At 42.5% G+C, this 14,958-nt stretch overlaps 1 protein-coding gene across 1 annotated transcript in view; it reads right to left on the bottom strand.

Annotated features, from left to right (window-relative positions):
* Positions 1 to 8,954, bottom strand: part of RNF19A (ring finger protein 19A, RBR E3 ubiquitin protein ligase) — a 57,939-nt gene extending 48,985 nt beyond the window's left edge. The window contains exons 1-2 of the mRNA XM_054631954.2: positions 8,622 to 8,954; positions 5,553 to 5,707 (exon numbers count right to left, since the gene is read on the bottom strand). The gene's annotated coding sequence lies outside the window, so the exon portion shown is untranslated. The remainder of the gene's footprint in view (positions 1 to 5,552; positions 5,708 to 8,621) is intronic.
* Between the last annotated feature and the right edge of the window lie 6,004 nt (positions 8,955 to 14,958).

Below are 14,958 nucleotides of genomic sequence, written 5' to 3'. Positions count from 1 at the left end.
GCTTTAATTCTGGCCTTTCTTAACATTTGAGACTTTTACCTGAAACCTTAAAATTACAATTAATTGCATACAGTGGCAGAATCTGTTTCACTCTCCATTTGCATGTGCAATCCTTCACATTTCAAAGCCTGGCCAAACCAGTCATGTAATTGCTGCAGAAGGCATACCTTGCCCTTTCTAGTATTTCTAGTGCACTCATTATCATGGTTTCTGAGAAACACTTAAACTACCAGCATCCTAGAGCTATTTTCCCTGTCTCTACAATAGACAGAGTTCTTCCATTCTATACACAATGAAAACCCGAGCCATTCTTCACCTACAAAATGCACTGTTTTGCAGAATGAAAATTAGGTAAGTTAAAGTTACTCCAAGTAGGTACTGACTTCAATAAAACATACTCAAAGCCATACTCCAGTCAATTGTTTTTATGACTTGACACTTGTGATAATGAAGTTAAATCTAATAAACCCCCTTTTTTTGAAGGAAAATCAGATCACCAAAACAAGACTTCATCACCCAATACTCCAAAGTCACCCATATCCAAATACTAATCTACAGTAACACTGTACAAAGCACCCTATTTCAGGGATGAACTTTAAAGGTGAATAGCTCTAACTTCAAAAGGACTGCATTTTACAGAGTTTCACTACCCACGCTGCATTTTTACAGATAAAAGCATCAATCTACCCAAGGCTTCCCCTGAAGTGTTGCATTTCTCTTCAGTGTATTGCCAATTGGAAGCTCCTTCCTTTTGGGATTCTAATTTATTCTCTCACTGAATGATTTTTAGCACAATAAAACTATTCATCTGCATACTTAGAGGTGCATTTTCACCATTTCATAAGAAATACCAACCATATCAAATATTCTTTATTACCAATATTTTTTTTATTTTTATCCACCAGAGAGAAACAAAAGCAAATTTACAGATAGTTTAAGAAACTCCATCCCACAAATGCAGCATATTGTGGCTTTTACATTAATTGTGCATATGTAATTTTCCATAAAGTGGCTTTAAAAAGCATATAGTGCAAAGATCCCCACAGCTTGTGAAAGATAATTTAGGTTGCAACTGTTACTTCCAAATTATTTGTTACCCTTAAAACAAAAAGGCAATATTGTATGACGTTTGAGATAAGAAAAAGGATATGACTGTATAGCCCTAAAAAAACCCCCAGCAATATTTCACACCTCAGAAACAAAACAGAAAAAAGGAACAATGAAAACAAAACCATGTCACTGTCTTAGTGTTTTACTCAATCAGCAGTTCTTGGTCTAGATCCAGCCAAGATATTATGCTGATTAGGACAGGGTGTAGGAGGTAGGAAGAAACTGTTTTCACTGCTTACTGTTTTAAAGAAAAAGCTGTGGCATTGCTGGGCAGGACTAAACAGGATGCTTCCATTTCTTAACCCATTCCCCACTAAAAACACCTCCTGCAAAGTTTAAACTTATCTTTTGCTGTTGAATTAATCTGGCACATCATATACCTTATCTACTAACTAAATTAAACACTGAAAACAGGGAAGTTTGTTCTTCCTTTCCCAGACATGCAGGCAGCATGTGATCTTAATAATCTAAATTCTTGCAAAGCAGGATATTTCTCTTTGTTTATCCTTGTTCTCTTTTCATGAGTTAGTTAATCCATTACCTAATTTATCTTGGAATCATCTTTAATTGTTAATAATGGAAAGACTCAGGAGTCCTGTGCTGAGTTTACAAGCTCTCTTCTATTCTTGCCCTGGCTGAATTTCTGCCTGGTGTCAGGTCACAGAAGGCGAAGTCTACTTTTCTTCAGCTATACTGAAGAAACCACCACAAAGTCCAAACAAAGCATACTGGCATATAAAGGGAAGAAAGTACAATTGCAAATAGGAATAGGAAGGTAAAGAAAGAGAGGAGATTAAAAAAAACCCAAACTAGTCACTTCATGAGGAAAATACTTTTGGTCATTAGGTACTAAAACCTCTCAATCAAAAAGCAGATGGCTTAAAACCATGGTGGTGTGAAATGAAGAGCAGTGTGCCTTTTAGGTTTCCTCTCTATGTTGTCCCACAGATAAAACTTACACTGACTGTAAAATCTTACACTTCAGTAAAGCAACAGCCTGGCTTCACAGACTATAAGCACTATCATTCCCTTCACTTAAAAAGGAGCTGGAAGCTTGATACCTCCATCTCTGACCCTGAGTAAAAGGGTTCCTGGTCTCCCAAGATGTTTTTAGCAGTATCATATAAAGGAAAGCTTAACTTCTTTTGAAAAAAGCAGAATCAAACAAAAAGTAAGTATCAGATACAGCTTCACAAGTAAAATGAAAGTGAAAAGGTAGCTGCCTGTCTCAGTAAACTGAAGCAAGGTCTTCAACGCAGGGGAAAAAAGGTAATTTAAAATGCTTTATTCTGTTTATATTTGACGTAATAGTATAGTAGAACACCAAATCAGAGCACCTCCATTAGGACACACAGTGGAGAACACTTTGATTAAAGTCATTTTCCCAGTACACAATCTAAAAATAAGTAACCTTGAACACGCTCCACCTTCCAGATACATTTCTTTGCATTGATCAATGTATTAGATTGCTTATCAAACATGAAAGGCAGACTCAGTAAGATAGTTCCCAATCACTAACCAGAAGAAAATGTTATCAGGCTTCAACTTTGCCAGTAGAATGATGTCACCACAATCACCATTTATTCCCATCCAAACGTTCTTCCACTATCAGAAGTCTGAGGGACACCTGGAAGTTCCCTACAAAACCATCTTGATATGAAGGAGAAAATCCAAACAGTATGTTGCAACAACCACTCTCTGTCAGCACTGTCACTTATTATACACAGTTCCTGTATGGATGTTAATTAATACTCAATAAAACATTTACTGGGAAAGTCCTATTAGATCTTGATACAAGGAAGAGCTGCAACACTGAATAGGGCCTTGGCACATGACCCCAATTTGCAGGTCATAAAAAGCTGAAAGCACTCATCAACTATCTAATTTACACAAAAAAAGCCTTCTATTTCTCAAAAAAAAGTATAAATGTTTCTTCCTGAGATTGAGGTCTGAATGGCAATACTGCAGAAGATCTGCCAAAACATCCCTCCCCTTGTCCAGTTTCACAGAAATATACAGTGAGTTCTGAGCACCATGTACTTTTAGCAAAGGAAACAGATGAATGACGCATTTAGACACAGCAACACCAATACTCTTTTCCTCTGGAATGCAACTGTTATGGTGCTATGAAAGACTCTTATTTGTCTAAGAGCAGTTAACAAGGTTATTTTGTATAAATACTTAAAAATAAAAACAAGGCACAGCAGCACTAGTGCTGTGGTGCCATCATATCCAGAAGACTAGCAGGCAGCACTGCCAAAGCCCCATGCCTCAACCAAAACCCTCAGTCCCATCTGAACCTCCACTGTTCAGAAGATCCCTAAGGTGCAAGACCACTTTGCACTCCCTAAAAAACATTTCTTGAAAATATGTGTAAATTTGTCTCACCAGAAGTCGTACACAATGCACCTAAACACTTCAGCTGGAATGGTCTGACATATTAAGCATTTTAGGATAAAAATAAAACTTCATTACTTGATGTGGCTCACAGAGTTTGTTTTTATATGAAAAATCTGATCATTAACCAAGAAACTTAAAAGTGGTAATTTTATTTATTAAGGATATGCAGCATCAGTGAAACACAATGAGAACAAACAACATGATTCTTACTGCATACCATTTCCCCAGAGTTAGTTCTTTTGCTGAAGCAGTTCTTCATCCACTAAATGGAACAACAGAAGGGGACAGCTAGGCGCTCCAATTTAGAGTAAACTCTAATCTGCCTTATGGGAGCAACTAAAGGACCTATGGAAAAATGTTTGTTTAACAGTAATTTGTCTCGACTATAAATGGAAGCAGAACAGAACTGACATAGTCCCACAATGACAGTTTGTGCTGAACAATAACAGGATACTTGCATTAACAGAGTTGTGCTCTATTTAGGAAGCAAAAACAAGTGACTATACCAAACTCAATTGGTACAAACATTTATTTCTGCAAGGTGCCCTTTAAATGTCTTGCTGAAGACATCATATGGGGATATGCTGGCCTCTAAAGAGAGGAAGTTTTAATGCCTGAGGAAACACCTGTATATATGAAACTTTAAGCTCATTTCACTAGGTCATTTTGCTAAGTTGCTTTATGTTAAAATAACTCTTATATCAGCTTTTCAGACTGGTGCAGTATGTCTAGATGCAAAGTGAATCTCTGGAAACTCACCCTTCAAAAAAACCCAAAACCCCACAACAACTGTTCTCATTTTGTGTCTGGCTACATGTCCAACAGGAGGCTACCAGCTGCCCAGCAGGTGACTGCCTTCAATCTACAGTTTAAAAGGGGAAAAATCTACAGTAATCCTTCCATTACAAAAAAAAGTAACCTAAAATGTAAGTACTTCTACTTTTTGTTGTTCCATGGATAAGCCCCAAGGTATGGTTAATTCTTCTAAGAAGTATGCTACAACATCAATGAAGGTAAAGCAAAACAGACACACAACTCCTTCTCACTTGCCATAATGGTGGAAGACCTAAGGGTCGTATCACAAATGACATCTCACAGCTCACCTGTGGGGCTTTTCTTCCTTCTACAAATTCTACTTTGAAAACTCAAAGACCATTCTAAAGCTGGCATAAGACATGCTCACAACAGGAAGAAAAGTTCTTGTAGAGCCCTGTAATATTCTAGTCCCACACAGCATTTACAGCTATTTCTAAATACCCATTGCTTTGAATCAGTACTTGCATTAAGAGGAGAAAAAGCAAGCAACTCATGCCAGAGAAGGACCAGCAACCAAAACCAAGGTAAAACACAGCTATGAAGTGCTTGAGAACCACCAGAAATGTACATGGAACACTCAAGATCACTGAAGAAAAGGCTAAGGCACCTTATGACTCAGATGAGTGAAATCTCTTCCACAGTCTCTTTCCATCAACTAAAAAATAAACTTACAGAAAGATCTGCAATAATGAGGTGAACGTAAGTTTACACAAGTTTGGAAGAAATCTGTCAATACATAAATATCAGCAACAGACTAAACACCTATTTATTATTACAATGCACCAAGAAATAAAATAAATTTTTTAAGTGCCTGAAGAAATCTGCTGAAGTAATCCCTCAAGTGAATACTTAAGGGGGAAGAGTGTAATTCTACTTGAAAGTTTCTTTCTGGGTTAAAATAGAGCACAACAATATCTCAAGTGTAATCTATATACAACACACAAAGGTATATGGTTTTCCTTAAAGATTATTTCATTGATAATTCAAAATACAAACTACTCGAAATTAACTAAAAATAAAACAAGACTAAAACTTCCACTTCAGAGACTCATAAAGAAAAGGAAGTCTCCTCTTGCAAAAAATAGGAACATAAAAAAAAACCCTAAACAACTGTTTTAAGAGGTACTGATACAGCCTCTTCCATATTCTTCCTACTTGGGAAAAAATGGTACATTGCAACACTAATAAAAACAATCAGTTCTCTAAGATTGAATGTAACTTTTTACCTTCTTGGTAGAAGTCTATCTCCAGGTGCAATTCACATGCTTTTAGCAGTAAGATCCAACACCAGTCCCAGGGTCTTGAAGCTGTATTAGGTACACCAATTCATTCAGCTACACATCTTCCATCAGCTAACACAGAAGGCACAATGGAAACAGAGCTAAGACAAACACAAGACAAAAATCTGAAATCAGCTTCTACATGGATAAGCCAGTGTTAAAATTAATACTTTTATTAATCATTCAAAGAGCTTTCACCGACCCTCAGAAAGAATTGGACTGACTCACATCTCAGCTACAAACCAGAAATCACACTAGGAGTAGAACCCAAAACATGTATCCATCAGTTCATTTAATTCAGGTATTTAAATTTATTCTGCTAGTACATGATGTTTAGGCACAATTCAGAAAACAAATCACAAAGCTAATATGGATGTCTGACCATGGGCCAGAGTAAACTGACCCCATAATGGAGAGCATGAGCTTGGCTAAAGGCCATCAGAGGACAGTGGTCCAGAGCACTATAGTTGTACTTCAGAGCTCAAAGATCTTTCTTAGTGCTTCCAAACCAGGATTCAGAAGTCCTATGAAAAGATTCAGGCATCCTACACTGTCATCCTGGAAGGAAGGGGACTGGTATTTGTGTTGGATCTTTGTAAGGAATACTTTAATAAGACTAAGCACAAATCAAACAGGCTCAGTGAATAGAGAGAAAAACCCTACCTACCATACTAGTTAGGAAGAATCACCTACTCACCAAACAAATTCAGTCTGAATTTTTTCTCATAGTAGCTCCCCTGTTTCTCATAGGGCAATAGTAGCTAAATGCTGTTAATTAAGAATATGGGAGAAAGAAAATGTATAACATATATTTTCCACCACAAAAGACTCTACCTAACTGCCATAAGAATTCAAGGGCTTGTGTTCTTTCACAGGTTGATAATATTTACATAAACCAAGTTTTCCTAATGCATTTAATAATGTTAACTGGGAATCTCCTAGCTAAGGGAGTTTTAATGATTCATTTACTAATGGATAGACCAGAATTTGTACACACTACGAAGGTAAACAAATACATCTGTCAAGCATCTTCTTTCCTCCTGAGCCTCAGCTAGTACAATTAATCAAAATCTGATGACTGCTCTGCATAAGGAGGAATGTGTCATTTGTCTGACAGATTTAAGTTGAAGGGGAGAGAAGAAAAACACACTTAAACATTTCAGCTCCTTCTTTTAGAAATTAAGATCTTATGTCCACAAAATCAAAAATAGCTGACAACATAAACATAACAGCTTGAATTCAGCATTTTATAAATGCTGAATTGTATAAAATGCAGTTGAAACTGGCATACTTCAAGAAATATGTACACAGAAGAGTTATACATATGTAAGCCTTTTACTGAACTCGTTTTTAAGATTAGCATTATTATCATTGTGCAAAAGCAAAACTTTCATTTTCTGGACAAACAGGCTGAGTTCACATGCAATTAAAAATAAAAAGTGCTTTCTCAGCTTTCTGAAAGCTTGAAGTACAAGCATTTAAATGTTTACAGTTAAATAAGTATCAGATTTTGTAAACTGTTAAGTAATGTTACACAGCCATCATTTCTAAGCATTCAAGTGAATTCTGTTAGGTGGGCAATTCAGAATTTTACTTCAGTCTGACCTGGATATTAAACCAGAAACTTTCTTTTCCAACGAATTTAAAAAGAAACATTTAATCAGACAGTGAAATATGGTTCTCTGACTAACAAAAAGATTAGTTAGTAAAAAAACACTGAGGGGGAAAATTAATTTTCAAAATTAATTTATGTTTAGCTTTGTCTCCAGAATTAAGCCCTGCAAGATGTGTTTCCCCAAACTGTGCTTAATAAAATAATGCTATCCTTGATGACAGTTGAGATAGAGCTCTAATCAGTACCAATGCCAACTACAGTATTTCAACAGAAACAAGATTTGTTGTGCTCCTCATGGAAAAACACAGACATATATCCAATAAGCTACCACAAGGGCATGAAAGCTTCAAATTTTGATTTCTCTGCTCAGCACTAACAGCATTCTACTACTGTCCCTTTGGTATATCCCCATAACTCCATTCCACTCCTACCCCTCTGGCAAAGCCCCATTTCTTTCTGTCAAGAGGCAGTACTGGAGCAGAACGAGAAAGGCAGAAGGAGCCTTCCCTTGGCCAGCCATCACCTCTTCAGCTCACTTACATGCACGCTGGCTTTCACACAGTTTGTTACCAATTCTTCCCTATCTTTCAAAGGTGCGCCTGCAGTAGCTGCTGTGTGTGTCTAGCAAATTGCTAGGTGGAAAACTCCCAGCTTTGCAGAAGGACCTATGCAAGGAAAACACCCGGCAGGACGCGGGCTATTCCCACTGCCTGTCCCCCACCGCCTTCACAGCCGAGATGCACTATCCCTGCAAACTGCTCCGACCCACCGCATCCGGGCTGGCCAACACACCACGGAGGGGTCAACGAGAAGCTCTCTGGGGGGAGGTGCGAACGCTGCCCCCGGGGCGCTGGAGGCCCGGGGGTTGCTCGCGTTCCCCTCCCCGTGCCAGGTCTCCCGGTGCCCCGCAAGTTCAAGCCGGAGTTCCCAGGCCCCCGGCCCGCTGCCGGGCGGCGGGAGCGCGGCGCCGGCCGAGGGGCCCCGCGGCCCACCCAGGCTGGCGGAGGGCGGCAGCTCCTCCCCGCACACCGCGTCGGGGCCGAGCGGGACCCACCCGGGGCTCCCCGAGCCCTGGGGCCGGCCGTGCCCCCCTCCTCCGCCACGAGCCGCTCGCTCCGCCCGGGGGGAGACAATGGCCACGATGACTTCACCCTCCAGCAATGTGAGCAGCAGCGGGGGACGCCGCCGACTTCCCCCCGGCCCCCAGGACGCTCTCGGGCCCTCTTTCCCCCGGGCTCGGGCTCCCGCCCAGAGGCGGCTCCGGCTCGGAGGTTCCGCTCCACCCCTCACCCGCCGCCACGCTCAGGGCGGCGGCCGCCGGCGGAGGCCCGAGCTGGGGGACGCCGCCACCGCCGGGCCCCTCGGCGCCCCCCGCCCCACCGCGGACCCACCCCCGATACCTGTGAGTCGGCGGGAGGAAGCGGCGCTGCTCCGCCTGCCCGAGCCCGGCGCCGCGCAGGAAGCGCCTCCGTGTGTGTGTATGTGTCTATGTGTGTGTGTGTGTGTGTGAGTGCGAGTGAGGAACGGAGGGGGCGGCACCGCCCGGCCGGGGCGGGGCGGGGCGACGCGGGGCCGGGGCCGGGGCCGGGGCCGGGGCTGCCCGGCAGGGAGGCGGCGCCCGGACCGTCGGTTTCCGCGACGCGCTGAGCTCAACGCGCACGGCGGTGCCGCCCCTCGCCCGCCCCCGGCAGGGCGGCCCCGGCAGGCGGGAGCGTTGCGGACCCCACGGTGGGGCTGGGGCGCGTCCCGCGGTCCCCGCTCGCTGCCGCCCCCGGCGCGGTGCGGGGGATGCTCAGAGCCGGCCGGGTGGGTGCGGTGTCTCTCCCCCCGTGGTGGGGGACGCCGCAGCGCTGCCAGCCACAGTAGCAGCACTAGGTACAGCGTTATATGCATATACAGTTCCGTGGGCTTCACACCTATGGAAATGGAAAAGTGCGAGGCGAAGAATGAATTATCGGGGCGTTTCAATAGGTCGGGCTGCTGAGCGCTGATTCACTTGCCAAAATGACAAAACCTTGTTTCCGTGCTGCAAGATGCAGATTTACCTTCTTTTCGCCCCCCCTTGCCATTTGGAACAGAAGCCGCCTCAGAATTTGCCCACAAGCCCCCATCCCTTCCTTCAGGCATGGCCGTGTCCTGCATTTAGCTGCGGTCAGCCCCGGGCGTCCAGCAGCCCCGGCCCTGGGCTGCCTCCGGCCGACCTGTATCGATCACCCGTCCCTGAGGTCTGGTTCTCCTCTCCTTTTGCTACCGACCTCTATCCGGTCTTCCACGGGATTCCCCCCCTTTGCAACCCTATCGTAGCTGCCGCCCTCTCCCACAGCCGGCTTGCTGCTCCTGACCTCCACTCCTGGCCCAACGCCGAATCTCCTCGGGCATGTTTCAGAATTCTCTGCCTACATTATTTTTACATTAGATTTAAATCGTGTGCTTTTTTTTCCCCCTAGTTGATAATTCACACTGCCGTTTCAGAATTCTGTGGAACTGGAGCTGATCCTGTGCTTATGACTAGTGGTTCTTCCATTAAGCTGGTATGAAACCTGAAAACTTACTCTGGAAAAAGTTATTAATCACCCAGCCTGCATTTAACATGTGCAGAGATAGTAAAATGAATAAAATGTACCATGCTTTTCCTGTGGGATTTGCAGTGTACCATCAGTTAAAGGCTTGCACGTATACTTACCTTTATTTATGTGCATAGTTCCGTTTAAGTCAATAGAACTACTTCCAGTACATCAAATTAAAAGTAAATACAAGTGATTCCACGGTGAGATACTTAATCTGAAATGACAGAATAGGCAGTTAGAACAAACAGGGAGGGGAAGTGGAAAATAAGGGTAACACCAATGAGATTATACTGGAATTTTGGCATGTTGTGTACAAACCACAGTAGTTCCCTCTTGGCTTGTAAAAGCCAGTGGCTAGGTGAGTTGTTCAGGCTCCAGTACTGCAAACACGTACATGTCACTTAGGGTGTGTAAGTGGTGCCATTGTGTTCACCTGGATAAGATATACAGAAGTTTATTACATACAACAACTTGCAGAGTAAAATCTTGGACACTTTGTTATGTATGGGATTTGATACAGAAAAAGGGAATTAGAGAAAGGGAATTAGCTCATAAAATGAGAAAAAGACAAGAATGGCGGTGCGTGAGGGAAAGAAAATGAAGAGAGAAACAAAAAGATTAGCAGATAGAATAGCATTGTAGGTTAGTGAACAAATTTTGGAATAGCAAACCATTTTACCAGCTCAAATGTGCAGCTACCAATAAAACAAAAACCAGCCAGCAAAGCAATTCAGTAATATATTACTTTCTAAATGTCCAGAGGGATTCAGCAAATCAGTACAAATGTTCTGAAATATCTTGGCTAATGCTGGAGAATAGGAGGGGAACAGAACCCTGGTGTTTTAAAATTCTGCTCTGGGACATGGAGCAGTCACTGTGGTGGTGAGATGGTTTCTCCTTGAAGCTGATGAGGGACAAAGCAAACCTCCAGCCAGCCACCCTGCTGAGAGCTTGGCAGTAGAGAGCCTGCAGCCAAGTAGGTGCTTTTCATCAGAAGTATTCAAAGTAGTCAATTAACGAAATACACTAAGCATGGGGAAGAAAGAAACTCTTTTCTGCACAAGCTGTACACCAAAACTGGCAGTTGTTTATTTTGGTATGTAAGGAAGATACATTTGTTTGCTTGCTTGCTAGCTTATTATTGTAGAACAGGATGACAAAGAGGTATTAAGGAAAAGTAGGGGCTGTTCAAACTCTTGAGCAGAGAGGAAATACTTTATGCACACTGCATTTGGTGAGGCATACAAGGTTTAAGAATGCTAACTAGCCTGTCTTTCCAAAACACTTTCTGAAGAACATCTAGGATTTAACCTTTGTGTGTATTTAATTCAGTTGCTGGCAGAAAAGTACAAAGTATTATATTGCAATACAAAAGTACTGCCCTCCCAGCAAAGCATCTGGTGTGTTCTGAGGAGGCATAAGCACACACAACATGCTGTCAAACATGGAAGGGTAAAAATCATATCAACATGAAGAGAGGTGAGCAGAGAGGGCTGAAGAAGGAAAGTGCTTTTCTTCTTGGTGGTAAGGAATGGAGAAATGGGCATGAGATAGACAACTGTGTCTCAATTTTGTAAATCCTTCCCATAATCTGTGCTTATGTGGACTGCTGGCCTCTGTATAATTTCAATATTTACATATGAAACACTGTTGTCTCATGGTAGTGTAAAATCAGCACCTTGGGCCAGAATTTCATATGTTGGTGGTCTTTTCTTTAAAGTCATATTGGAAGAGTATCAAATATGATGGGTAAATATTTTCATGTCTCTGATCCCACAACTGAGTCTCCCTTTGAAATTTTTTATCTGAATATTCAACCATTGTCTTCAACATAAAATTGGCAAAGTCAAACTCTATTTTTTTATTAGGTAATTTCATGTTTCCTGCAGGTTCTGGAATTCATCATCTGGTCTCCAGCCCATCTTTTTTAGGGGGAAAAACCTGTCCTCAACCCTTCCCCTTTTGCCATGCATATTTGTGTCCTTGATCTTTCTTTCATCTTGTTCTGAAGACACCCTTTGTTGGAAGATTCACCACTCTCCTATATTTTCCACGTCAGCTGTCTTGCCAATTTATTTTTTTTCCTGGAGACTTTATTTTTAGCACCCCTGATTTTACTGATCTGTCTTACAGTATTGCCCCACAGATGGCTGCATTTGCACAAAAAGCATTGCAGAAGATTGATGTGGCAGCAGGAACAAGTGGCATAGGGAAGGAAGGGAACTGTCCAGATCAATTTTGCCTCTGGAAAAAATGTAGTATGGAAATGCATTCTGACTTGCAACCAGAGAAGAGAGGATAAAAGTCTTTGATGAATTAAAATATCTGCAATACACATGGATAGCAAAACAGAAATCAGGCATGCAAAAAGAGAAAATATTTATAAATACCACTATATAATTGATAAATATTATATATAAATACAGCTAAGAGAGAAAATGCACAGAACAGGAATAAGTGTTGAATACCATCGGGTTTCTGTTTGCCCATTGTGAAAGATTATTTGCCATGCACTGATTGTCATAAATTGTACTGAGTGCAGTAGATAAAAAAATAAAAATTAATACCTGTGTACCATGATGGCAAGGCTAGGATAATGGATTAGTGACAAATAGAGATATCTAATATAGATGCAATCTCACTGATCCAAGTTACAAAGAGGCAAGGTACCAGTAAATAATGTGCAAGCTGAGAACTTTCCAAATTTTTGTCATGTCATAAAACATTAAAGATAAAGGCTTCCATAGCCATTTCAAGCATCTCAGATATCTTAGAATTACATCATCTGATCTAATCAGTTTCTGTGGTAGCCAATAAAGAAAAAGTAAAAGTAGAAAATGGGTAATATATAGAACTGCAGTCCCTAGAACATGCCTATTGCAAGAAAGAAAATGTGTTTAAATAAATAAAATTTATTTAGGTTTATTTCCAGCCACTATGACAGTGAATAAAAATAGGTTGAGAAATCTGAGTGCCTGAACCCAAAAAGTGTTCCTAAACCCATATAAGATGTCGCTCAACTTACAAGGCTCCAGAAGTCTGCAAAAGACTACTATATGACACTCACTGATATGAGACACTCCCAAAGTGTCTCAAATGCCTAAAACTCTACTCCTAGATGTAATATTTAAGCTCTGGAGGTAAGGAGTTGCAAGATGCAAAAGTGATATCTGTGTATTTTCTTGGAGTTAGCCATTTTTAAAGGCCAGTTGTCTATTACTATCAGTATCCTCAAGGAACTTCATTTTGTTAGAAAAATAAATGAAAGTCAAGTAAGAGTTATACTGCAAGAAGCAGCAGACTGTAATTTCTGTTGCACAACACCGTTTCCATTCTCGTCTCCTGAGCTTTCCTCCTCTTTTAGTCAGAACAGCCTGAAATTTCTGTTTTTCTGGGTTCAGAATTTATGTGCTTATTCTCTGCCCAAAGGTGAAATTGTTTCTGGAAAGCTTGAGCAAGAATGTTTTCGCTGGTTTAAGTGTGAGAACAGTGGGATGGGGGGAAAATGTTGCATAAAAGTAAAAGTGCTTTAGGGTTTTTAAATAACTTTTTTGTCATGATGAAGACATGTGAAGAGATGAAAGTCGTGGTGGAAATAACCCTGCTCAGGGAAGACCTATACTTTTTCTAAAATTGGTCACATATGTCCTTCAAGCAGCATATACATCTTTGTCAGAGCCAGGGAGCATTACACTTGACCTTCCCTGAGAGGAAGGGCAAGTATCTGCTCAGATTTAGCTGTTCTTTGAGTCACAAACAGCTCCTCCATATTTTCATGGTGACACACTGACCATTCCCCAAAGACCTGCCCCGTTACTGCCTAATTATTCGTGGGGTGGCTCATCTGCAGTCTATCTACAGGCTCTCACAAATAAACTGGGATTGGAGAGGCTGGTGAGGGAGGGGCTCGATGCCTCCAGAGGCCCTACTTCAGTGCACACTGTGGCCACGCTCTGCTGTTGGTGGCACAGGATCTCCAAATGTGTCACAGCAGGCTTTTGTGGCCTTCTCTCTCTCTGCATGCCCCCATGTCACAGTGAAGTACCACAGGCATTTAAAAATATAAACCATCTATATGACAATGACTGGCCTCAGTCAACTGCCTGTGTGATGTGCAGAAGCAGAGTGCTTCTCCTCAAGAGCACCTTCCAGTGTCTGCTGACCTGCCTCAAGTCCATGGCCAGGAGGTCAGGGACCTGAAGACAGCATGTGTTTGCAGCCAGGGGACCAGATGCTAGCCTGGACAGCAGAAGGAAGGGATTCTGGGCAGGCATGACAAGACACAACCCATAGTCACATGCTGTCACACGTGGTCATGCCAGATGTTACATGTCCAGCATGAGCACACACTGAACCAAGACAGTGAGCAAGGTGTCCTTCTCAGCTGGATAGGGAGTGCTCACAGAAGCAGAGCTCTGTCCAGGAGCATTGCTGTGTGCAATTGGATTGGTGGATGAAAAGGACAGAGGTGGTGAAGAGTGGTTGCCTTGAGCCCCTGCTTAGGGACCACATTTTCTCATACAATAGCTGTGAGAGCCAACAGTGAGCAGCAGTAGGCCACAGGACCCCTGTGCAGAGAGCTTTTCAGAAGGGTGTCATCCCTGCTGGCCTCACCAGAGCATAAATGAGCCATAGGAGAGAGTTGCTTGCTCTACGTGGGGAGCTGCAAACACAGCTCTGCTAGATTGTCTGGCAGTTCCCACTTATGGTAACACATTCTGCAGCCCCAGCCACTGCCAAGGGCAGAGGACACGAGCTGAGCACTCTGATGCAGCCTGGTTCTCCTCAGCATTGGCAGGTGAATCCTACAAGTACAACAACTACAACTACACTGCTCTCCTCTATGCACTGGGATGGCCGTTTTGCCATGAGCATCGTCACTGTTTTGCCATCGTCACCGTGCCTTCCTTCCTGCCAACATCACTGGCAAGTTTGCTGTTTGCTGCGACTGCTCTCAGCATGACCCTCGTAAAGCAGCAATTCTGGCCTTTACCTCTTGCCCAGAAGTCTCCTCTGTTGTCTGTGTTTCCTCAGGCTAGCCAGAGCCAGGCCTTCCAGAAGTGTGAAACTCTTGCTTCCTTGTGTTAAGCTTACTCCAGACACAAGTTAATAACAACAATTTCTTGTGGTCAGGAGCACCCAATTCCAATGTTCTCTCCTATAGAAGAGG

Source organism: Agelaius phoeniceus, chromosome 1 (genome assembly GCF_051311805.1).
Source record: "Agelaius phoeniceus isolate bAgePho1 chromosome 1, bAgePho1.hap1, whole genome shotgun sequence".
NCBI classification, from domain to species: Eukaryota; Metazoa; Chordata; class Aves; order Passeriformes; family Icteridae; genus Agelaius; species Agelaius phoeniceus.
The sequence above is the reverse complement of the archived record's forward strand: the minus strand, read 5'-3'. Positions and strand labels throughout refer to the sequence as shown.